General features: G+C 33.4%; 1 protein-coding gene across 1 annotated transcript in view; it reads right to left on the reverse strand.

Moving 5' to 3' along the window:
- LOC123670962 (protein toll-like) overlaps positions 1–16185 on the reverse strand; it is a 30642-nt gene extending 14457 nt beyond the window's left edge. The window contains exon 1 of the mRNA XM_045604565.1: positions 15769–16185. The gene's annotated coding sequence lies outside the window, so the exon portion shown is untranslated. The remainder of the gene's footprint in view (positions 1–15768) is intronic.
- Between the last annotated feature and the right edge of the window lie 9174 nt (positions 16186–25359).

The following is a 25359-nucleotide window of genomic DNA, read 5'->3' on the forward strand; positions in this document are numbered from 1 at the left end:
TTTTGGAAGTGAGGGTTGGAACAAAGTATCTTTATATTTTTCATTTAGGAATCAAAAAAGTAAAAAAAAAGGTTTCCCATTGAAAAACAGAGTTGAAACATGTCCAGAAAAAACTAACCTTGCGTGACCAAAAATATTTGTATTGCTTTGTGCTAAAGAGCTAACGCAATAAGATAGTACCCATATTAAAAAAAGCACCGCGCCACTGTTACGGGAGCCTATATAACTGCGGTCCTATTTTATTGAACTTGGTGGTAAATGACCTTGATTTCTTTGACAACAAAACTGGTCGTTTATTTTCTAATTTCAAATCTGTTCATTCAAATTGAATGTAAATTCAAGAAAAGCACTGATTTGGCAACAGGCTTTTTAGAACTCTCGTAGAACTGTTATAATAAGTCTAGGGTCTAGCCCATATATGGCAACGTTAGAGCCATACCTTTTTTTTCTCGTAAGTACCAAGCACCAAAAGATGCGGGTCGAAATTTTGGAACATGTAGCTAATTCTGGACGAGATATTGCAGGTTGGATGACGCTACATTTGTTGTTGTTTGAAATTTTAATGGAAAAAATACTTTGCAATAAGTGTTACTCAGATGACCGTTGGAGTACATCTATTACTTTCGAAGATAACTAAGTTGATGAATGTAGTCGAATTTTTAAGAAAAGATGTGTTTTTGCTTTTTAAGTGTTATAGGTATACATCTTTTTGGCGTGAAGGGAAAAGAAATAGCTGAAAATTCAAGACGAAAGACAGTTTTTTGTGAATAACTCAGAAAATATTCACTTTAGGGCAAGGGTGTGATGCATACACTCACATTATTTTTTAACGTAGATTCAATATCTGCCATAAAAAAATGGGGTTCTAATTTGAAAAAATTGATTTTTCACGATTTTGTCATCCCTAACTTTGAAAGCGATTTTTTCACCCCCTGTATCATGAATCGCGATTTCGATTTTCAAAGTGGATACATCAATCTTACATCTTGAAAAATCTCAAAAATGAAAATTTTCCATCCAAAAACCTCGAAGTTATTCTTGTTTCAGCGGAGCTCTATTTTCGATTTTTTTTTCGAATTTTCCCGCTCAGAGAGAATTTTCCAACCAAAACTGAAAAATGTTACATCAAAATAACTTGAAATTTTCTAAGGAATCTATTTCTGCAATAAAAAAATGGTGTTCTAATTTGAAAAACGGAAGTTGACGTCATTTCCGGAAAAACCGGAGCTGCTCATGCCTCGAAAATATTTTAGATTTCATCAGCATCGTGAAATACTTATAAGTGCTGAATTTCATGAAAATACTTTCAGTAGTTTCCCGTATAAATATGGGTGAGGTTCCTTGTGAAAGACCCTGTATATGATATTTTATTTATCATGAAGACATTGTGTTTATTATATTTAGGGAATCCAATCACATAATTGCGGGTTCCCTCTGAAATTCTGCGGGATCAAAATTACCGGATGTTCCACGCGAGTTCTGCGGAATTCAATATTGAAATTGCATACACAAAAAAAGCGCAAATGTCTTTTGAAACGTCCCATCAAAAAGCAATAAACCAATTATAAGTTACGGACGAAGGTGTAACACTAGTTACTTCTGAAAGTACACTACGATTCATGATCAGCAAATTGGAAAGTCATTATAACTCGACATTGAATAAATAAATGGTTAAAGCTTTATGTTCTAGGATAGAAGAAAGCCGTACATTAATGACAAGTATATATGGTACCGTATTTGGAAAACCCAGACAAATATCTGGAATTTCTGGGATAACAGTCAATGTCTACAAATGGCCAAGAAGATACATTTGTACTTCACAGCAAATCAACATTACGAAATGAAATTAAGAGTTTGACTGACAGGCTGTAAATAAAAACGTCTTTAGAAGACAAAACGCAATCCCAAATCGAATACCATTTCACTTATGCTGATGAGGACAAAGTATTTTTATCTAATCTAGCAACGGGACATGAACCATAGCCTTTAAATTTAGAAAAGGAATCGAATCATAGTATTCGTACTGCTTGGGTACCAAAATCAAAGGCTTCTTCTATGGAACGAGCACGAGTACGAACAACACTTGACCACTTATTAAAACATGAAATGACCCTTTTAAAATGCAGACGGAATAGGGGTACGGGTACATACTTGGAACTCTTGGAAGCTGTTTACAACTCCGACCCTCGTCTTAATTTAAACCTATCACAAACGCTCAATATTGAATAATAAATGGTTTCTAGTTGGAAAAACGGTGAGACAGCACTTGTCGGCAGATTTACCCGCGGCCAAACTTGACAGCTGTTGCCATGAAATAAACACTTTTTTCTACATTCATGCAAAAAGCAAAACTTTATTGAACTATATTTAGTGGAAAAAGAAGTTCTTTATTGCACTCATCTGTCATTCTACTTCAACGTGCTGTCATCATGACAAACATAAACGTCATTTTCCTACACCTAGTGCCGCACCTCAATAAATCATTTTTTGCTTTTTGCATGAACGTAGAAAAAATGTTGTATGCAACTCGTGCAAAAATTGTTTATTGCACTCGACGTGTTGTCCAACTCGGCCTAACGGCCTCGTCGGACAATTTCACGTCGAATACAATAAACATTCACTTTTTGCACTTGTTGCATAAATAACTATTATACTATAGTATGTTTTTAATAGCTTAGGACCTTTTTATGAGCATGTTTAACAGGTTGAGTACAAAGAGTATATATATATTGTTAACAATCCCACATTTTTGCAGATCCGCGGATTGATCATTTTTATCCCGCGGATTTGCGGGATTGATATTTTGGTGCGGGATTGGATTCCCTAATTATATTATTTATATGGTGTTTTATGAAAATACTATCATCCCGAAATACGGCATGAAAATTCGAAAGTCTAATCTCTCATTACGGAAATATTGGGAATTTTTTTATGATTCTGGTGGGTCGGATCTTTTGCCACTAAACAATAAGGTGTTTTCGATATTCCGTATGAATATAGGTTAGGACTGCCATTCGTCCCGGTACGGCGGGACACGTCCCGGTTTGGACCATCGAGTCCCAGTGTCTCGGTTAGTTATTCAATTGTCCGGGCCTCAAAAGCTGTAACCGATTTTTTTTTCGACTATTTATCAGAACTTTATACTCTATTTCTACACAGTCAAGCATTTCTGACTGACAAACCGATTGAAAGGATTGAAAAATCATTAATTACTGTTATTAAAGTAAAAATTAATAGAGAAGATAGGTACTAAGAAAGGGTTGAATGGAAGATTACTAAATAAATATTTTGGGAACCAAACAAGACAAGTCTATAATAAACTAAAGAATGCTACCACGATGAATACAATGCAATAAGTTAAATTTGACAGTGAAGTCAGAGATTTTTCACAACACCCGATATCTCGAATATAATGGACTTGGCCAATGACTAAATTCGATATATTTGTATGAATGTTTTGAATGCTTTTCCTTAATAAAAGCTAGTAGAAGAAACTGTAGTATATTGAATCGGAAAGGTTTCACGCTTGAAGATTCCTTCTATGAAAAATTTATGTACCTATTTGAATTCTTTCATTTTCGCAGAAATGTCAGATGAGTGGAAAGCTAAAAACATACACGATAAATATATGTCATTTCTCAATAAAACAAGAGGACATGAGATAAAGACGAATCTCATCAAAATGTGCCAATATATTCTCGCAATTCTGGAACACAATGTTTATGTGGAACGGGTGTTTTCTTTTCTGAGATCTTGACAGTGGTTTAAGAACGAAATGCATCAAGCGCAGTAAGCACAGTGGAGAGCATAATTCAAATTATTTTTAATTATAAAATTACATACGTAGAATTTTATAATTATGTGAGAAAAAATAACTTGAAAAGGTCAAAGCTTTGAAATATATAAATGGGCTAAAAAAATGACACCGAGGATAAAGCCTAAAAAAAAGGGTACCATACCTACTTGTTTATTGTTGCGACTTCAGGTTGTTTTTGTTGCGAGTTGATATTATTTTTGTTCTTTATAAATTATGTCAGTGGATATGTCCGAATGAATCTTATTTTATTGAGGAATGGGTTATAATTCAACTACCAAGTGCAAAAAAGTCAATAATCCTAGAATAGAAACCATGGATTTTATTATTGAATGAATACCTCTCAGATGAGGTTTTGATTTGTGTGTGGTATTTTAACCTATTTCTGTGCCTCTTGTCCCGGTCGATGTTCCAACATTTATGGCAGCCCTAATATAGGTAAGTACATAGTTCGGTTTATACATATAATATTTTCCTTTAACATCTCAATTCGGTCGTAGCTGTTATCAATGAAATACTGTTTTTTTTTCGACATTCTTGAATTTTCTGCGGTTCTGGTGACGCGAACTATATGAAATTTCGGATGCAACTTGAAATTGTTATTTCACATCTAAATACGCAATTTTTTATTGGTTTCTTATCTTCGTTTAATGTTTGTATTATCAGCAGTAGATAATGTTCGGTTTAATGCTTTTGGTTGGCGCTTTTGTTATTTTTGGAATTCCTTTCACATGAATCTTTCACGAAAGTGTGTTTAATTTAATTTTTTCAAATGAAATATCAATGGATAATATATACTGCTATTCAAAAATTGGGCAACACACGTATATAATGTTCTGAAATGTGTGTAACTAAGTACGTAAAAACACATTCGAGGCAGCTTTTGTGATTTTTTTTAATTTACTATGCTACTCAAAACAATGATTTCAAAAGAGTAAATATATATCAATTTTGTCATTAGTTTTCTAACTTTTGAAGAGCAGTACCTATATTATTTAATTGTCTCATAAAGGGACGATACATTTGAAGATAATAAATAATGATCGATCTCAATTTTCTAATTTCTCCTAATTAACTCGTTTCATCCAACAGATTGCTTATCATATCGTCTATCGTCTGTATTTTTCGACTTTTGAGACTTGAATGGTCCTAAATGATAAGGCTCGAATCACTGATTACGAACGAAAAGAGTTAGAAACTTGGAATTTTCAGGATAAGTTCGGATCTCGAATCCCGCAGTTGAGTTTATGAGTACGCAATTTCTGAAAAGGAGTTTCGTAAATGTGGCAGTTCGAAATTTTAGTTTTTTCGGCATTACAGAATATATACATGGTGTAAACTTCAGGAAGGGGTTCTGCATAAAAAATAAGTTTTGCTATATAACTTTTGTTCGAAAATGCTTCGTATTCCAAGATGCAGGGTGTTGAAGTTTTTATTGAAAAAAGAACAGTATTTATTACCTGCTCTCAATTTTTTTTTGAAGAAAAAATGATACGCAATTGAGATATTTCAAAATGGAAATCATTACTGAATAATGTATCAAAGAAATGCAAAATACGCGTTAATATGTTTTATTTTTTGCATGAAAACGGCGCTCCATACGAAAAAAAGGCAGGAGAGATTTTTTGTCACGAATTGAACGAAGAATTCGAAAATCATTGTAAGTTTGAAATATTTTTTTTTCTAAAAAAAATTGAGTTCATTGTATGCGCGGCAATGATAAACATAAAAAATGCGTAATAACTACCTCTTGAAACTAGCCAAATCTAATTCGCATATTTCGATCAGTTTCAGAGCAATAAATGAATAGTCAGTTTTTAAGTAAAACTTTAACACCCCGTATCTCTGAAAACGATACATTTGCGGACAAACATTATATAGCTTAATATCATTATTTTTCCATGCAGAATCACCTCCTGAAGCTCCTTGTAGGTATATAAAAAAGATTGCATTTGCATTGTATACGGACAATTGAAATTATATTCATTACTTAACCACAACCATAGTTAATTCAAGAAGAATATCGAAAAAATTATCCAATATTTCCGTGACCATAGAACTAAGGGAATTGAGATTTTGTATGTTAATATGAAATAAAAATTTCAAACTCCGGCAAAATTTCGAGCTGATCACATAGTTAGAGCCATAAAAATTCAAGAAGAATATTGAAAAAGAAATACCCAATATTTCGATGATTACAGATTTAACCGGGTTGAAATTTTCGCATGTACCTATATATAAAACAATTTCAAGCTCTGTACAAATTTTTCCATTGTCGCATTGTTGAAACCATAATAAATTCAAGGAGAATATCAGAAAAAATACCCAATATTTCGATGATAACATATGCAATTAGGTTGAAATTTTGCGTGCGTGGGTTTAGATAAGATTTTGAGTAATGAATAAATTTCGATTTGATTATATTTTCGAATAAATTGGGTCTTGAATTTTGATGTAAATATGTAGAATAACCTTGACAAGCTTCGTGCAAAATTTTGTATTGATAACTTCATCACAATAGAAAATTTGAGAAGGATATCGAAAGAAATGAAAGAAAATACAGATATAAAGTCGAGAGCTTTTGAGAATTCGTTAATGTATGCGTTAATTGCGTCTTTGGAGAACACAGAACTGTTTTTGGGTTTCTGATTTTTAATTTAGTTGAAGGGTTTATTCGGATAGAATAACTTTGGATTCAAATCCGGTGCCTGAAATTGACCAAATCGTTTTCAAAACAGTTTTAAAAACAAATAAATTCCATGGATAAGCAAGAAGAGTGTGGTTCTTTCAATCTTGAGAATTCCGAACTTTAAATAGAAAAATTTCAGAAAACTTTAAAAAAATGAACGAAATAGCAAACTCAAAGGCTATACATTATACTAAACTCACCAGAAGCGAAAACTGAAACACAATACTTGATGGTTAACTATAAAGCCTGTACGAATAAGAACTGCTCTCTGAAAAGAAGTTAAGACAATTATATGAAGATAATTGAACCCCATCTCCCCAATACGAAGATAAGTTCTAATGGCAGGAAAGTTTAAGATTCTGAGAAATTCATATAGGAATTAACCGACAATACAACAACAATAATTTGGCGGTAGCAATAGCAAACGTGACAATGGTCAGATCGTAGTATTCTTTACATTCGTAGAAACTTGGTTAAAACTGCGATTGGTGTGGTTTCAACAATTCTTATCAAGTTCATTTTTATGGATTTATGTCGACCTTATTCCGACAAAAGCTGTTTTTTTTCAGTTTCAAACGTGGGAATGACACTTCACTCCGAAATAGGCTTCAACATCGGCTATTACTTCTTATCAAAGCCAAATTTCTTTCCCTAGAGCACCTTTTAACCGCTGTTGTCGGTGGAGCAGTGTCTGAATAACACTCCTCAAGCAATTACTTCGTTTGCGCAGTATTTTTTCCATCAAAAATCACGAAACTCGTATTTATCCATTTTTCAATAGCCACCTCCTACTGGAGGTTCAAAATTTTAATGACACTCACTATAGCGGACATTTTGGAGTTGACCGGACTTTGATGAATTTTTATGTTCGCAAAAGAAAATCATTTCACTCGATTCCATTCCATTTGCGAGATCTAACTAAAAATTACAATTTTTATGGATTTTCAACAGCCTGTATTATTTCAACCGAGCTGAATCGGAAAAAATGCTAAAGAAACAAAGTGTCTCCTTTGACCTCAGAAATATTCGGTTTGAATATATGTACAAGTGAAAGACTCACCCTGTTTAATTATTTTTTCATGCAGAACCAGCTCCTGAAGTTTGTCGCACTGATTCCCTAACACGCTGTTTATTACTATTATTATTCTTAATCTAAATTAACATTGTTGCCCTAGGTGGAATACCTCTGTCTTGCAGACAGAAATCTGGTTGTATGTGCACTCAAAAGTGTCTTGAAAGGAACCTCAAAGCAACACATTAAATTGACAGCCAGTCTTTATGAGGAACTTGGAATCACATGATCAAAGCTCTTTACAGATCTGAAAGTGAAGTAATGCCATGAAACATCTTGCTATAGAGGCAACGAAGTAATTCAACTTTGCGTGGCAGGCCAAAACATGGCAATGAACTGGCATCAGGTGTTACAACCACTAGCTGGACATGAAGATTTCTGTGGGCTTGTAGAAAACAACTACAGAGCAGTTTTCAGCGAGTGGAGCTCATGAATAAGAGGAAAAGACTCAGACTTGGCAGGATCTGCAAATTGAAAACAGCGGAACACATACTGAGCAAATGTTTAGAATAGGCTAACCTGAGAAGCATTCTTTTGGGGGTCTTGGCTATCAGTTTGTAAGGTTTTAGAACCAGGTTGCCCTGGACGTCGCCAGTATGTTGAATGATAACAGGATAACAGTTCTGAAATAATCCTTTCTATCACATCGGTCCCTACATCTTAACTCAAATCCAAACTTGTGTCTTCGCATTCTCTCTCAATTTTTTTTTTAAATGACTTTTCCAGGCGATCAGTTCAGAAATGTAGCCTGATGAAGCCACAGTGTGGCGAAACAATTGTTGCTAACAATTAAATAACATAGTGGAAATTACTTCGTTTTATTTTATTGATATTGTTTTGTTATTATTTTGGAATGTCACTGATTCGAAGAAGTCTGTTTCAACAGATGGAATCTGGTAAATCCCCTAGGCTTATCATTAGTTATGATTGTAAAAAGTATTTGTTGTAGATAATTCACAATTATGCATATCAAGTTTGTAATCATTTTCGCACAATGAAAGTTTGACCGCGGATATACTAATGATTTTATCTCGAAAAGTTAATTTTATTTTTTTAATATTGAAATAAATTATAAAAGTATTACAATTTTTCTACGCATCTATGCGTATAGTCGAACACACGTGCACAATTTTTCTTGCAGCGACAATCTCTATGTGCAGAAGCCCTTTGTTCTAAGCAATCTGATTGAATTCTTCATTATAATTATAGTGTGAGAAGTCGAACAAATTTCAATCAACATCATTTTCATTACCCCATGCACTATGGCTTCACCAGCATTAGGTACATTATTATCAACTGATTCTAGTATAGTCAAGTCTTAACTGAGTACCTACATAGGGAAACGAAAAGGGACATTTAAAACAAAAAAGAGAACAGGTATTACGTGAAGTCACAAACTTTTGCGAGATATTTTCTTCTTGGATGTTGACATATTTGTTTCTATTCAAGGTATCAGAAAAATTCTAAAACATTGCGTCAATAATTTTTATGATTTATATGATACCATTGTATAAGAATAGGTACTTTATCCTATGATAATACTCATAACAGGCAGGGCCGCCGCCAGGACCTGCAAACCGGACATTTTGCCGGGGCGCCAAATTTTAGGGGCACAGTCAGTTAATAAAGCAAGACATATTTTTTTACACATAAATGTTTTCATAGTGTAAATACTACTCTTTGTAGTAAAATAATAAAATTACCAAGAGCCAATTTTTTTCAAATCGAATAGGTACCCTCAAATAGAGTTATGAAAATACAAATAGGTAGTAAAATACACCTTTTAACAAAGTCGCCTTTTCTTATAAACTCCTAAAGCGCCGTATTTTTAAACAATGCAGGACGTTTTTAATGAAATCGATAAAACGTCCTTACGATTTCATATGAAATTGAAAAGATGCCTGAGGGGAATAACAGATAACCTAGAAAAGTAGGGCAGCGAAATTTTATTTTGCTGGGGCGCCAAAATATCTAGCGGCGGCCCTGACAACAGGTCATAGAAATCAATTACCGTTTCAGAGATATAGAGGTAAGTTGATGTTTTTAAATGGGACACCCTATATTTTTCAACGTAGGTTTTTAGCTGCAGATTTGTCGAAAAGCATCCCGTTACTGGTTTTTCAAATACATATATCATCCGTTTCAAATATATTGAGATTTTCGACTTTCTTTTGATTCTATTGTATAATTGTATTCAATTCATCTAGAGATTCAAAAAACACCAACTCTCCTCCATATCGCTAAAACTATAATTGACTTCTATGATCTACTATGAGTTTCATATAAACCATGAAAATTACTAAAAAAAAAGTTTTTGAATTTCTCGAATATCTCGAACAGAAACCAAAATATGGCGAAATATTTAAAACAGTAAGTTTTCAGAAAGACCCTTACGGATACCATAACCTTGCTTGTTTGAGATTTTGGAGATTGTTTTTATTAATAGACGAAACTCGTTTTTGTACATTTTTCAAGAAACAACAAATGTAACGTCACTTGCCTTTCAATATTGAGATCAAGGCGATGTTATCTCTGAGTCGTAGCTTTTATATTTCGGAGTTACGAATTATTTAAATGTTCATTCAGATTTCGGAACGAATGACCACGGGTTCGAATCCTGCTTCTGCTATTCATTAATAATTTTATGTGTTGGGATATTTTGCGTTGAAGTAAAAAATTTGTTTTTTCTTGGAGCTTATGATATAAATTCAACTTTGGCTAGGAGATATTTCTATAAATCAACTTTATATGAATATATTTTTCTCATATACTTCGTAGTTAAGTCAAAGCCAAAAATATTATTTATTTTGGAAGCAGTGGAAAATAATGAAACGCGAATCCACTGTGAGACCGGATAAAATAATGTTATTATTTTGCAGACGGCGCTCCAGATCCACTAATTTCCTTGAAAACCCAAATCATACTTCTAATTATGGTGGCCTATAAAATATAAAATAATAAATAATAACTTTATTCAAAAGCTTACATTTATATTTTAACTTAAATTAAAATGGGCGATATGCAGTTCACTAATAAAAAGTAATTCAGAATTCGAGAAAAGAATTAGACGCCTATATAAAACGACAGCTGTCGATTATTTTGTCTTGATATGATTTTCTGATGATGGGATCCTATTGAATTTGAATTGAATTGATTATGATAGGTTATATGGAATTAACTGAAGAACTCGTAGAAAATATACGGGGTGAATGTATTTTACTGTAAATATACTATGCGAAAACTCGATTCACTTTTTCAAAGTAGAATGATGTAAAAATATCGTGCATCTCTTGAATTTGTAGAATATCATTACAAAGTGTTTCAAATAGTATGCCAAAAAATGTGAAATTTTCTCTTTTTTTCGTTTTATTGAATATTTAGTAGTATTTGCGATTGTTTCTAAACATACTTTTTTGTTATAAATGAATCATATCAATAGAATTATTATTATTATTATTATTAAACAAAATTACAGAGTTGAGGTACATTAAACCTATGAATGAAACTTTTAAGCCATTCATTTCTTTAAATACTTGAAATCGATATAGGTATATCATATTTTTGTCAAAATTACATACATTTATATGGCGAAATTTTTCGTTAAGCTAATGAATCACCCTGTATATACACTTTGAAATGTTAATATGACAACTGTTTTGTTATTAAAAAACTCGATTATCATTCAACTCCAAACATACATATGTATCAGTTTGCGGAAAATTCAACTAACATTTTACGTAAAAACTTGCTACAAGAATGTTCTTACAGAAATTAGAAATTTTGAACAGAAGAAAAATTTCAGTAATATTTCGAAAGTGAACATTTCCGAAAAACACCCGGTAACTATATAAGGGTGATAGCTATGGAGTTGCGGTTTTCGCCAATGAGTTTTTCAAGAAAATTAACTATCCCCAAACACCAACATCAGTTTGTCAGTCTATTTAGTACAGAAATTCAAGTTCAATTCAGCCCAACCTGTACATATATACATATAGAATAACCCAGAGCAGTTACCAGACATTTTGGCGCCCTGGCAAAATAAAATTTCGCTGCCCTGCTTTGTCAGCATCTTTTAAATTCTATCTGAAATCGTCTTTTTCAACTTGAAATCACCTTGTCAAATTTATCAAAGAACGTTTTGTCGATCTCATCAAAAAACTACCTGAATTGTTTAAAAGTATGATGCTTTATAAATCTATAGTAAAAAGACAAGGTTCTCAAAGGTGCATTTTGGTAACTATTTGTAGTTTCATAACTATAGTTGAGAGTACCGGGTTTTTCACCATAATGTGACCCCCTCTTTAACTTTGTCACTAAAAGAGGTACAAAAAAATGTTTTCTACAAAAGTTTCACGAAATCGACTAGTGTTTTTTGAAATGATTTCACAAAACGAAATATGTATATACAGAGTGGGCAACATATTGATTGCAACTTCATTTTTTTAAATGGAACACCCTTTATATTTTTCTATATTTGACTAGCTCTTTATCCCCTGATTTCGAATATTTAACATATGTTTGGTCTATCTCTCTTATTCTGAGTACCACAGAGTTTCAAATTTTAAGAACAACCTGGCATACTCGGTAATCAGTTTTCAAGTCGTAGGAGCTGCGATTACTCAAAATGCCCTTTTAGAGTTATCTCGTTGGCAACGATATGACATACGTTTTTCACTATAAATTGGAATTGGATGATTTGGATGCAACTCCTTGTAGCTTTCTTATTTTTATTATTCTTCACATAAAGTGAAACTATTTCAAATTTTCCCGCTTCTGTGTAGAGCATATTCGATAAATAGTTTCATTCATTCAATGGCAAACGTATTTCATATATCGTTGCCAACGAGATAACTCTAAAAAGAGGCATTTTGAATTATCGCAGCCTTCCACTTGAAAACTGATTACTTAGCTTGTCAGGTGGTTCTTAAAATTTGAAACTCTGTGGTACTCAGAATAAAAAATATGGCTAAACATATGTTATATATTCGAAATCAGGGGAAAAAGAGCTAGTCGAATATAGAAAAATATAATATTAATAACAATAATAATAAATAATCTTTATTTCAAAACAATTCAAGTTACAAACAAGAAGAGAAATGAAACAGTGTCAAAAAAGAAATGTGGTTCTTAATCATCCAAAAAATTCTTCCATACTATATGGTTCCATGTTCAATAATAAATTAAAAACTTTTTTTTTGAAAGGTTTAAGTTGATCAATCTTTTGTATGTCTTTTGGTAATTTATTAAAAAACTTTAAACAGCGGTACTCTGCTTGCTTTTGAGTTGTTGAAAGGCTATGTTTTGGTAAATTGTATGCTAGTGTTCTTGTATCATAATTTTTCTTGAGATTCAGATATGGAGAAAACAGATCTTTATGTTTATGACAAAATATTAAACATTCTTGAATATACAATGCATAAAGTGTTAAAATGCCGTTCTTTTTGAAATATCCTTTACATGATTCTCTGAATGATAATTTTTCTATAATTCTTATAGCTTTTTTCTGCAGTATAAACAAAGGCTGAATGTTTCCCGAACCATAGAAAACAACACCAAATCTCAATTTTGACTCTATAGTAGCATGATAGACAGTCTTTATAATTTTTGTACTCAGATATTTGGCAACTACTCTCAAAGCATAAATGGATGGACCTATTTTATTACTTAGATGTTCTATGTGTTGTTTCCAGTTCAGTTCCTCATCGATGTGGACGCCCAAGAATCTAGTGGCCTCCGAAACCTTATACTTGCAGCAATTCAGAGTTACATGTTGGGGGACTTCTAAGTTTGAATTTGGAGGATGGAATACTATCAAGTTGGTTTTGTCCTTGTTCATGACCATGTTGTTTTGAGCAAACAAAGTTTCGGTATATTTCAGTACCTCTTCAACCAATTTCTTGAGATCTGGCCACAGAGACTCTATAACCAGCAGATTCTTATCATCAACATAGTCCTCAAAGTTCACTCTATCCTCACTCCAATTAAGGTTCAATGGGTAATTATTAACATACACTATGAATAGGAGGGGACCCGCTATGCTTCCTTGTGGCACTCCAAGCTTCAGTTCTTCTGTTTCTGATCTTATTCTACATCCATCTGCATATATCTCTACTAACTGAGTCCGTTTAGTGAAGTACGATCTTATCCAATCCAGGGCAGGTCCTGCAATTCCATAACCTTCTAATTTTTCTATAAGATTTCCTATATCTAGGCAATCATAAGCTTTCGATAGATCCAGAAACAGTCCCATAGATAGATCTCTATTCTCAAAAGCACTTGTTATCTTTTTCACAAAGTTGAATATGGCCGTTTGAATCGATCTTCCTTTCAAATAACCGTGTTGATTTTTGGTGAATATTCTGTTTTTCAAGAGAAATGTCATGACTTGTCCACAAAAAGCCAGCTCAAAGATCTTAGAAAAGGATGGTAAAATACTGATGGGCCTGTAATTTCCAAAATCATTTTCATCTCCCTTCTTGAATATAGGTCTTACTATCGCATTCTTCAATCTGTCTGGAAACATTTTTATACATGGTGTTCCATTTAAAAAAATGAAGTTGCAATCAATATGTTGCCCACATGCCCACTCTGTATATATTTCGTTTTTTGAAATCATTTTAAAAAACACTAGTCGATTTCGTGAAACTTTTGTAGGAAACATTTTTTTGTACCTCTTTCAGTAACAAAGTTAAAGGGGGGGTCAAATTATAGTGAAAAACCCGGTACCTATTTGATTTTTAAGAAAATGACTCTTTGAAATTTTATTATTTTTCTACCAAGAAAACATTTTTGTGTCAAAAGGTATGTCTTGTTTCATTAACTGACTATCCTAGTCCTACAATTTGGCGACCCAGCAAAATAACCGGTTTGCTGGTCCTGGCGGCAACCCTTCGAGCACAATTTCTTGATGATAGCGTCGCCAGGAACCACAGAAATTTCAAGCAGAAACATCGAGAAAATTGTAGAAAGCACTTAGTCGAAGTGAGAAGCTTTTGAGCGCTCGTACTTTTATTCGCCAATTGCACCCTTGAAGACCACATATACATAGGTATATGTGTATATAGATACAGATCTGTGATTCAATGGAAGCATTTGGCGCATTAATGAACGAGCGCTCAAAAGCTCCGGAATTAGCGCCAGTGCTTTTCCCATTTCTTTATCAATCTGGAATTCTGAATATCCATTTCCTCACCTATCACCTCGCCTATCACTCACCAGAATATTCCGCTACTGGGTGTTCTCATTTTATGTCACTCTAAAAGCCTTTATGAATTTTAATTGAGCTAAGGAAGTTTATACAACGTGACTTTCTCGTGATCTCCAAAAATTCAACTACTCTTGTCTCCTCAGCGTTTTTGAGATCTCACTACTTTTCAGGTTGAGTAGAGCAATCTCATACGTTCCTTTGATTTACAGCCTTTTCTACCACATGCAAGAATTCAAAATACATTTTTACGTCTTTATAATTAATTTTAGAAAAAACGCATTTTCAGCCTTCGACAAGACTTTTTGTATAATATTGTTATGTGGGGTTGGAAAAGTTGTCATGCATATATTTATTTCTCAAAAAAAATCATATATTTCTTTTATTTTTTCATTCCAAAAAAATTTATAAGAAATGACTTTCCGCAATGACTAATTTTTGAAAATGAATAATAGTGAAAACCTCGTCTTCGGCGTAAAATAAAGCGTACTGATTTTTGAACTGATTATTGAAACGCTTAAGACTTTTTCTCGAACGTAGGTATTCAAATGTTTGTGCTTGGAATAACAGAACACAAAGCATATAATAATGATGAAAATAAAATTCAGCGAAATGCCAATATTATCTTGGCCTTGTGCCCCAACATTTCTTATCATTTTATATTGCTGTTCATCAGAAATTTCGAAAAAAAAAATTTCATTCGTCATATATAATGGATGGAAATATAGTGAATTGATGGATTAGCCAAAATTTTTCTTTCGAAGCTTTTCCTGACGAAAATTTCGTTCAATCTACGGGCTACCAATAACTTTCAACTTTATTTATTAATTCATTCAGACTAATTAGATTCGAATATGATAAGCTAATTCTTTGTTTTCTTGTAAAATACCATTCAAATTCGTTGTTGTTACTCTTATGAACCTGCTTCCAGCTGCTCTTTTAGTAGTCAAATCATTTCAAATCATACCTTATGTAGTTACAATACCTACCTTGACTGTCCTTGACTGGCTATGTACAGTGTACACCATAGAATCCAATAATTAGAAATTCTCAGAAAACATAAGATGACGCGCAAAGAATATTTGGACAAAATACGTCACTTCACTTGTCATTACGGAATATGGGAACTTGGACCGTTTTCACTGTAAACTTTAAAAACATGTCACTGAATTGATCGAGTAATAATTCGAGCAATGAAAAATAACATTTCCCAATTGCACACACGGGTAAACACGCTGGTTCAAACGAACATGAACCTATGATATGAAGTCAACAACACATCACAGTGATCCAACTAAAAAGATAGTGGGGAATTTCAAAGTCGTAATCTTTAAAACTGGTAGAATCAGTTTATCGCCATTCTGCAGATAGCGGACTATGGTGTGGACGATGCATTGGTTGGGACTAACAGTTAATATAGTTAATGAATTGAAACTGATGAACCGAAGCTGCAAAATCAACGCAGATTGCGAAGGTCATCTCCTGCTCATTTCCGAGAAATATCGAGCCCTCTGAAAAATAGATACATACAGAGTGTTTCATTATAAACCGGACAAGCATATACTAATAGGCCAATTGAAAAGTCCCCGGTCTGATGCACAGATGGCGGTGCTAGTATTAAATTCATATGATTTTTAGTTAGTACCAACCTTCAAACGATATACGTGTCAAAATTTGACAGCAGTCCGACCAGTAGTTTGTGAGATACTTTTGTTATTTGAAAAAAGATGGAAAAAAAGAATTTCGTGTGCTAATAAAATATTGCTTTTCGAAGGGAAAAAATACAGTGGAAGCAAAATCTTGGCTAGATGAAGAGTTTATGGGGTCTGCACCGACGACGGCGAACGCAGTGGACGCCCAGAAGAGGGTGTCACCGACGAAAAAAATCAATAAAGTTCACAAAATAATTTTGAATTACTGTAAGGTGAAGTTGATCGAGATAGCAGACATTGTGCAGATATCATCTGAACGTGTAGTTCATATCATTCACGAATATTTGTACATGAGAAAGCTGTGTGCAAAATGGATGCCGCGCGAGCTCACAATCGATCAAAGGCAACAACGTATTAATGATTCTGAACAGTGTTTGAAGCTGTTTCAGTGCAATAAACCTGAATTTTTGCTTCGACATGTGACAATGAATGAAACATGGCTCCATCATTTCACTCCAATCGTCAGTCAGCTGAGTGGACTGCACACGATGAACCGAATCCAAAGCGAGGAAAAACACAACAGTCAGCTGGCAAGGTTATGGCATCAGTTTTCAGGGATGCACAAGGTATAATATTCATTGATTGCCTCCAAAAAGGCCAGACCATCATCAGCGATTATTATATAGCGTTATTGGATCGTTTAAAGAACATCGTTGAAAAACGGCTCCATTTGAAGAAAAAAAGATTGCTGTTTCATCAAGACAATGCGCCGTGTCACAAATCAATAAAAACAATGGCAAAATTGCATAAATTGGGCTTCTAATTGTTTCTGCATCCACCGTATTCGCCAGATCTGGCCCTCAGCGACTTTTTCCTGTTCTCAGACCTCAAAAGAATGCTCGCTGGAAAGAAATTTAGCGCCAATGAAGAAGTAATCGCCGAAACTGAGGCCTATTTTGAAGCGAAAGACAAATCGTTCTACAAAAATGGTATCGAAAAGTTGGAGGATTGCTATAATCGCTGTATCGTCCTCGAAGGCAACTATGTTGAATAATAAAATCGAATTTTGCCAAAAAAAAAATGTGTTTTACTATGGTAGACCGAGGACTTTTCAATTGGCATGTTAAAACTTTGATTGGCCGATCAATTCGTTGATTTTATTTTTTCGAATCTATATGACACCCAATTGCTGTAACGTTCATTAAAATTTAATGTTGCATTAAAATTTTAATACTCCATTAAATGGTGCAGGTAGCCGACAGGATCCTTCTACTGGAGGATTAAAGTTTCAATGACGGCATTAAATTTTAATTGAACATTCCTGCAACTTGGTGTGAAAGTGTCAAAAATGGACTGAAATTGAATGCAGAAATGATTTGAACGTGTAAAGCACCACAATAAAAGTCTTATGGAACCTGCCAATAGTCATGTAGATGTTGGAGAATCATTTTTGGCGTATGACATATATCTCGTTGTCAAAGCATAGGAGATACAGGATGTTCAACGTCATTTCTAAATAATATACTATTGAATGAGGTCAGTTATGTATTATGTGTAACTCTTGAACTTACGATTAAAATTAAGTATTTGTTATGGAATATCGTTAAAATGATTGATACATCCTTCAACCTTTCATTTAAAAAATATCAGGTAGGGACTCTGTCCGGTAATAATAACAATAATAATTAACAAACAGTCACATGAAATGAAACAGTGTCCAAAAAAAAAAAGATAGAAAAGTTGCTACAAGTTCATCTCAATTTCTTCCATCGAATATGATTCCAAATCCAGTAGTTCCTTATATACATATATGTGCGTTTCAAAAATTCCCGTGGATGTGATGTTCTTAATTCTTTGGGGGAGGTTATTTAAAAACTTCATGCATCTGTAGGTACTCTATAGTCCAAGAAAATGATCAATGAAATACGAATTTTGAGGTTAAAACTTGAATTTTCGATATAAGTTACTTTGAAGCATCTAAAAACGAACTGTGAAAGGTTTTTTTGAATTCACCCCCGGGAAGGGGTGAAAAAAAATAAAAAAAGTGGTTTTTTTGAAATTTTGGGGAAATGGTAAGGGTTAGAAAAAAAAGTTTCGAATAAAAGTTGTAGAGCGTAAAATTTTACATAAAAATGTTCTCATAACTGTTTTTCCTAAAATTGAAATTAACTGAGATAGGATAGCTAGAAGCTAGGGGATGATAACAGGAACTTTAAAAAATCATAAGTTGTTGAAAAATTGAAAAAACTCATAATTTTTTTTTTTAAATTACTTATATGATTATAAACTTTAATTCTAGAGAAAATTTTTTTTTTTAATTGTTTATAAAAAAGTTATAACAATTTAAAATTTTTATTTTCAAATTAAATCAACTTTAACTGATGAAAATATATATATTTTTTTTTAATAGATTAATATTTTAAGAAATTGACCATACGCGTTGAAATTTAATTCTTACCTGTTCTTTTCAAGCAGGTATAAAATAATTTACCTGGTGAAAGATATTGTGTGGCGGCGACTTTGCTTTTACTACCGACTTCGGTACCTCATGCATGGAAAATACTGTATTACATCAAATTTTGGAGTCGATCTGAATCAAAAATTTTTTTTGGCGAAAAAATATCCAAAGTTATAGTCTTGTTCTTTTCGAAAAATACGACCGATCGAATTTGAACTTTTTATGGTGTATTTAGATAGTTTCGAGGATGTACATTCCGAATCAGGCATCGATTTCGATCAGAAAAATTTGTATACACATTTAAAGCACTATTTTTCTACAAAATTAGCCATATCTCACCTCTGGGAAGTGCTAGGAAGAAACCGATGGAAGATGTATATTCAGAATCGAAAATTCTGCATGTAACCAAATTTTGAACGTGATCCGCCGCCAATTTTTTTTTCAAGAAAACACCCACAAAAAAAGTCTGATATAGTACTCAAATGAAAGGTCTCGTTGGGAGGAACTCAAAAATGGTCTAACTTTCGATCTGGGATCAACGGTTCTCGAGTTATAGCAGTTTTTTGGGATTTCAAAAAAAAATTTAAAGTTTGACATGGTACTCAAATGAAAAGTCTCGTTGGGAGGAACTCAAAAATGGTCTAACTTTCGATCTGGGATCAACGGTTCTCGAGTTATAGCAGTTTTTTTGGATTTCAAAAAAAAATTAAAAAGTCTGACATGGTACTCAAATGAAAGGTCTCCTTGGGAGGAACTCAAAAATGGTCTCACTTTCGATCTGGGATCAACGGTTTTCGAGTCATAGCTGTTTCTTAGAATTTTCAAAAAAAATTAAAAAGTCTGATATGGTACTCAAATGAAAAGTCTCGTTGGGAGGAACTCAAAAATGGTTGTGGGGCAAACATATCCATATTAAAAATCTCAGATTTATACCACCAGACTAAACCCCCTTGATAATGTTACCACAAAATTCGAAATAACTCAATTTTGGGGGCGTCTAGGGAGGAACTAATTGCAAATAGAAATTCTGCATGGAAAATACTGTATTACTTCAAATTTTGGAATCGATCTAAATCAAAAACTTTTTTTGGCGAAAAAATATCCAAGGTTTATAGTCTTGATTTTTTCGAAAAATACGACCGATCGAATTTGAACTTTTTATGGTGTATTCAGATAGTTTCGAGGATGTACATTCCGAATCAGGCATCGATTTCGATCAGAAAAATTACACACATTTAAAGCACTATTTTTTTACAAAATTAGCCATATCTCACCTCTGGGAAGTGCTAGGAAGAAACCGATGGTAGATGTATATTCAGAATCAAAAATTCTGCATATAACCAAATTTTGAATGTGATCCGCAGCCAATTTTTTTTTCAAGAAAACACCCACAAAAAAAGTCTGATATAGTACTCAAATGAAAGGTCTCGTTGGGAGGAACTCAAAAATGGTCTAACTTTCGATCTGGGATTAACGGTTTCCGAGTTATAGCAGTTTTTAAGAATTTTCAAAAAAAATTAAAAAGTCTGATATGGTACTCAAATGAAAGGTCTGGTTGGGAGGAACTCAAAAATGGTCCAACTTTCGATCTGGGATTAACGGTTCTCGAGTTATAGCAGTTTTTTGGGATTTCAAAAAAAAATTAAAGAGTCTGCTATGGTACTCAAATGAAAGGTCTCGTTGGGAGAACCGTTGATCCCAGATCGAAAGTTAGACCATTTTTGAGTTCCTCCCAACGAGACCTTTCATTTGAGTACCATATCAGACTTTTTAATTTTTTTTTGAAATCCCAAAAAACTGCTATAACTCGAGAACCGTTGATCCTAGATCGAAAGTTGGACCATTTTTGAGTTCCTCCCAACGAGACCTTTCATTTGAGTACCATATCAGACTCTTTAATTCATTTTTGGTGGTATAAATCTGAAATTTTTAATATGGATATGCTTGCCCCAAAACCATTTTTGAGTTCCTCCCAACGAGACCTTTCATTCGAGTACCATATCAGACTCTTAAATTTTTTTTTGAAATCCCAAAAAACTGCTATAACTCGAGAACCGTTGATCCCAGATCGAAAGTTAGACCATTTTTGAGTTCCTTCCAACGAGACCTTTCATTTGAGTACCATGTCAAACTTTAAATTTTTTTTTGAAATCCCAAAAAACTGCTATAACTCAAGAACCGTTGATCCCAGATCGAAAGTTAGACCATTTTTGAGTTCCTCCCAACGAGTACCATATCAGACTTTTTTTGTGGGTGTTTTCTTGAAAAAAAAATTGGCGGCGGATCACGTTCAAAATTTGGTTACATGCAGAATTTTCGATTCTGAATATACATCTACCATCGGTTTCTTCCTAGCACTTCCCAGAGGTGAGATATGGCTAATTTTGTAGAAAAATAGTGCTTTAAATGTGTATACAAATTTTTCTGATCGAAATCGATGCCTGATTCGGAATGTACATCCTCGAAACTATCTGAATACACCATAAAAAGTTCAAATTCGATCGGTCGTATTTTTCGAAAAAACCAAGACTATAAACCTTGGATATTTTTTCGCCAAAAAAAGTTTTTGATTTAGATCGACTCCAAAATTTGAAGTAATACAGTATTTTCCATGCAGAATTTCTATTTGCAATTAGTTCCTCCCTAGACGCCCCCAAAATTGAGTTATTTCGAATTTTGTGGTAACATTATCAAGGGGGTTTAGTCTGCCATCTGGTGGTATAAATCTGAGATTTTTAATATGGATATGCTTGCCCCACAACCATTTTTGAGTTCCTCCCAACGAGACTTTTCATTTGAGTACCATATCAGACTTTTTAATTTTTTTTGAAAATTCTAAGAAACAGCTATGACTCGAAAACCGTTGATCCCATATCGAAAGTGAGACCATTTTTGAGTTCCTCCCAAGGAGACCTTTCATTTGAGTACCATGTCAGACTTTTTAATTTTTTTTTGAAATCCAAAAAAACTGCTATAACTCGAGAACCGTTGATCCCAGATCGAAAGTTAGACCATTTTTGAGTTCCTCCCAACGAGACTTTTCATTTGAGTACCATGTCAAACTTTAAATTTTTTTTTGAAATCCCAAAAAACTGCTATAACTCGAGAACCGTTGATCCCAGATCGAAAGTTAGACCATTTTTGAGTTCCTCCCAACGAGACCTTTCATTTGAGTACTATATCAGACTTTTTTTGTGGATGTTTTCTTGAAAAAAAAATTGGCGGCGGATCACGTTCAAAATTTGGTTACATGCAGAATTTTCGATTCTGAATATACATCTTCCATCGGTTTCTTCCTAGCACTTCCCAGAGGTGAGATATGGCTAATTTTGTAGAAAAATAGTGCTTTAAATGTGTATACAAATTTTTCTGATCGAAATCGATGCCTGATTCGGAATGTACATCCTCGAAACTATCTGAATACACCATAAAAAGTTCAAATTCGATCGGTCGTATTTTTCGAAAAAACCAAGACTATAAACCTTGGATATTTTTTCGCCAAAAAAAGTTTTTGATTTAGATCGACTCCAAAATTTGAAGTAATACAGTATTTTCCATGCAGAATTTCTATTTGCAATTAGTTCCTCCCTAGACGCCCCCAAAATTGAGTTATTTCGAATTTTGTGGTAACATTATCAAGGGGGTTTAGTCTGCCATCTGGTGGTATAAATCTGAGATTTTTAATATGGATATGCTTGCCCCACAACCATTTTTGAGTTCCTCCCAACGAGACTTTTCATTTGAGTACCATATCAGACTTTTTAATTTTTTTTGAAAATTCTAAGAAACAGCTATGACTCGAAAACCGTTGATCCCATATCGAAAGTGAGACCATTTTTGAGTTCCTCCCAAGGAGACCTTTCATTTGAGTACCATGTCAGACTTTTTAATTTTTTTTTGAAATCCAAAAAAACTGCTATAACTCGAGAACCGTTGATCCCAGATCGAAAGTTAGACCATTTTTGAGTTCCTCCCAACGAGACTTTTCATTTGAGTACCATGTCAAACTTTAAATTTTTTTTTGAAATCCCAAAAAACTGCTATAACTCGAGAACCGTTGATCCCAGATCGAAAGTTAGACCATTTTTGAGTTCCTCCCAACGAGACCTTTCATTTGAGTACTATATCAGACTTTTTTTGTGGATGTTTTCTTGAAAAAAAAATTGGCGGCGGATCACGTTCAAAATTTGGTTACATGCAGAATTTTCGATTCTGAATATACATCTTCCATCGGTTTCTTCCTAGCACTTCCCAGAGGTGAGATATGGCTAATTTTGTAGAAAAATAGTGCTTTAAATGTGTATACAAATTTTTCTGATCGAAATCGATGCCTGATTCGGAATGTACATCCTCGAAACTATCTAAATACACCATAAAAAGTTCAAATTCGATCGGTCGTATTTTTCGAAAAGAACAAGACTATAACTTTGGATATTTTTTCGCCAAAAAAAATTTTTGATTCAGATCGACTCCAAAATTTGATGTAATACAGTATTTTCCATGCATGAGGTACCGAAGTCGGTAGTAAAAGCAAAGTCGCCGCCACACAATATCTTTCACCAGGTAAATTATTTTATACCTGCTTGAAAAGAACAGGTAAGAATTAAATTTCAACGCGTATGGTCAATTTCTTAAAATATTAATCTATTAAAAAAAAATATATATATTTTCATCAGTTAAAGTTGATTTAATTTGAAAATAAAAATTTTAAATTGTTATAACTTTTTTATAAACAATTAAAAAAAAAAATTTTCTCTAGAATTAAAGTTTATAATCATATAAGTAATTTAAAAAAAAAAATTATGAGTTTTTTCAATTTTTCAACAACTTATGATTTTTTAAAGTTCCTGTTATCATCCCCTAGCTTCTAGCTATCCTATCTCAGTTAATTTCAATTTTAGGAAAAACAGTTATGAGAACATTTTTATGTAAAATTTTACGCTCTACAACTTTTATTCGAAACTTTTTTTTCTAACCCTTACCATTTCCCCAAAATTTCAAAAAAACCACTTTTTTTATTTTTTTTCACCCCTTCCCGGGGGTGAATTCAAAAAAACCTTTCACAGTTCGTTTTTAGATGCTTCAAAGTAACTTATATCGAAAATTCAAGTTTTAACCTCAAAATTCGTATTTCATTGATCATTTTCTTGGACTATCTAGCTATTGTTGAGTTGTTGTAAGGTTGCATCTAGGATAATTATAGTTTTGATTTCTTGTAGTATACGAATGACAACTTTTGAATTGATCAAACATATGTTTGTTTTTATGAAGGAAAAGCAAACATTCCTGCACATATATGACATAGACTTTTAAAATGCCATTTCTTCTGAAAAACCCTGTCCGTATTTCAGGTGGTTGAAAATTCGAATTGCTTTATTCTGTAAGATGAATACTGATGTTATGTTCCCTGATCCATAAAATGTTATGCCAAATCTTATTTTTGACTCAATGCTGTGGTATATGGTTTTTAAAATTTTTGGACTCGGATATTTTGACAATACTGAAAGTGCATAAATTGAAGTTTTCTATATGTGCCTTCCAGTTGAGTTTTTGGTCTATTACAATTCCAAGCAACTTGGTATCTTCAGATATTGCAAAATAGCTGCCATTTGAGGTTACATATTTGGAGCTGTCAATATAGTTGGATGGCGCTATGGGTGTTTGCGCCAGACTACTTCTGCCCCGGCGTATTTGAAGGGGTCGATGCGTTGCAACAGCGTCACCTCTCACACCTGATAGGGTGTGTCTTAGGCAGAGCTCGCTAGATAGCCCAACTGAAGTCCATCGGCAATCTCGGAACGAAACACCAAACCCCTGAGAGAAGGCGCACATTAAGGCATCATCGACTGCAGATTACATGGATAGAAAAGCACATCAAATCAGTTGTGTTGATATATGGTATTAATGTATTTTGATATGATTAGAGTAGAAACCAACGACCAAAGAATAAAAAAAGATGACTTCATATATGTCATAATGTAGTTTGTATTGGATTGGTTTTACACAATGATCTAATAACACATAGATGCGCCCTTGAGAGGTCGAACAGTGCAGAGTATTAACTTTGACTCTCATATTAGAGAGAGAAAGATTGTATGTGATGTCACGTGACCCCCAAAGGATAAAGATGTTGTCATTTTTTTTCTGCATCAGAAAAAGTCTGTTCAGGACAAGAATTCCAATATTTCAATATCTTTTCGAATATTGCGCCTTCGCATTTGATCTTCTAGATTCAAAATCCTGTAACTCACAATGTATTGCAGGAACCTATACGCAAATCATTTCGTTAAATAATAACGCAAGATGGCAGCACCAGAGAAATCATATTGCAAATATTGTTAAATATAATATTGGGCTTATATATTCGTTGTAAATCAGAAAAAGCCAGTCGAATGTTTTCTTCAACATGAGCGTGTGAAAAATATCCAATTTTTTTTAGTTTTTTCAAATAATTTAAGGTTCTATGAACT

Source organism: Harmonia axyridis, chromosome 1 (genome assembly GCF_914767665.1).
Source record: "Harmonia axyridis chromosome 1, icHarAxyr1.1, whole genome shotgun sequence".
Classification (NCBI taxonomy): domain Eukaryota; kingdom Metazoa; phylum Arthropoda; class Insecta; order Coleoptera; family Coccinellidae; genus Harmonia; species Harmonia axyridis.